General features: G+C 38.9%; 1 pseudogene; it reads right to left on the reverse strand.

Annotated features, from left to right (window-relative positions):
- Window positions 1-1,636: 1,636 nt before the first annotated feature.
- LOC126186053 (5S ribosomal RNA) lies at window positions 1,637-1,754 on the reverse strand (annotated as a pseudogene).
- Window positions 1,755-2,033: the final 279 nt, after the last annotated feature.

The raw sequence follows: 2,033 nt of genomic DNA on the forward strand, positions 1-2,033 counted from the left end.
TCAGGACATTCGTTGCTTTTTTTTTAATTTCTTCAGCTCCAGGTGGTGGATCTGGTCCTACACAGAACCAGATCCACAACCCACAGCTGAAGATATTAAAAAAATCAATAAATTTTCTTAAAAACGTCTTTCTTCACAACTAAAGAGTTGGTCAAAATACTTTCTTAGTATTTCACTGATCTAGGTAACGTTTAGATCTATTTTACCGTTTTCATCTCTGAAGCAAATACCTGGAGTTTGGTAGCCCTTTAGATGATTCTTAAACTTCTGATAAAAATTCCTGGAATTATTTTTAACAAATCTATTTTGTTGCCAAGACGTTGTGACTTCTCAAAAGGTCGTATAGCTCTCTTATTATTCATATTGTTTCTTTCCTTTGCATACTAAATTCATAAAGGTGCTCCGTCTTCCCAGAACATTTCCGTTCTTTCACTGCTTTTGTTGTTTCTGTAACTGCTTTTTCACAAGTTTTATTCCAGCAGACTTCAGTCTTCATTTTTGTTGATACAAATACATTCTTCACTGCCCTGTTGATTTCTTTGGATAATTCTTACAATTTCCCTGACTTAGTTATTTTAATTTCTTTCTGAAAATGTTTTATTTCCTCTATTGTTCTGTTGATCCTGTGTGTGTTATATTTAATCAATGTTTTACTGTCCCTTTTGGGTTTTATTAGACAAAAGTTGAAGTTTAATTTTAGTCAGGTAATAATCATAGTCAAATTCCCTGTTTCTTGTAACTTTCACAATCATGAGTTCTTTAATATTGTTCTGAGGAGTAGCCACGTGATCTAACCGGAGCTCCCCTATTATTGTATTTGAAGATATGCATGTTTTTTTGCTTTTCTTGGCAATTCTTTTAAGGAAGTTGACGTTAAATTCAACTAAAATGTTCCAAAAAGCTTAATTAGTTTTGTGTCATTTTTATTCATTCCTTTATGGCCTGGAATTTCTCCTGCTATTTTTAGAGAAGTTTTCTCCCCTCCATATATGTGGGTTAAAATCCCTCGGTAGTATCACAGCATTTAATTTTGGATTTTTGATATTTCGTTTTCCAAAAGTTCTCAGAATGCTTCTACTTTAGTTGCATTTTTCTTGTTTTCATCATTAATTGGAGCATGTCTGTTAACAAATGTATACGGTTTATTTTTGCATTTGGAGAATTCTGTAACGTTGTCCACTAAATTTTATGAATATAGACGGCAGTATCAAGTTCTGGCATAAAAAAGCACTCCGTCTTCAGGCCAAGAGTGGCCTACTGGGACCATCCGACTGCCGTGTCATCCTCAGGGTTGGTTGGTTGGTTTGGGGAAGGAGACCAGACAGCGTGGTCATCGGTCTCATCGGATTAGGAAAGGATTGGGAAGGAAGTCGGCCGTGCCCTTTCAGAGGAACCATCCCGGCATTTGCCTCGAGTGATTTTAGGGAAATCACGGAAAACCTAAATCAGGATGGCCGGACGGGGGATTGAACCGTCGTCCTCCCGAACATCCTCAGGGGAGGATGCGGATAGCAGGGGCGTGGGTATCAGCACACCGCTCTCCCGGCCGTTATGATGGAATTCTTGACCGAAGCCGCTACTATTCGGTGGAGTAGCTCCTCAATTGGCATCACGAGGCTGAGTGCACCCCGAAAAATGGCAACGGCGCATGGCGGCCTGGATGGTCAACCACCCAAGTGCCGACCACGCCCGACAGCGCTTAACTTCGGTGATCTCAGGGGAACCGGTGTATCCACTGCGGCAAGGCCATTGCCATCGAGTTCTGGCATGCGTTTCTTAATTATTATTGCTGGTTTACCCTTAAAAATTCTATGATTTTTGGTTCTATAACATTTTCGTCCAAAAATCTTGTTTCTTGTACTGCTAAAATTTGTATTTCATGCTTATTTGAGAGAACTTCAAGTTATTTCTGTTTACTAATTTTTGGTAATGAGATTACATTCAAGATGCCTGTGAAGAATTTTCTTTCGCATTTGACTAACATTATATATTATTCAATGGCTCTGAGAACTATGGGACTTAACATCTGTGGT

The sequence above is a fragment of the Schistocerca cancellata genome, chromosome 4 (genome assembly GCF_023864275.1).
Source record: "Schistocerca cancellata isolate TAMUIC-IGC-003103 chromosome 4, iqSchCanc2.1, whole genome shotgun sequence".
In the NCBI taxonomy this organism is placed as follows: domain Eukaryota; kingdom Metazoa; phylum Arthropoda; class Insecta; order Orthoptera; family Acrididae; genus Schistocerca; species Schistocerca cancellata.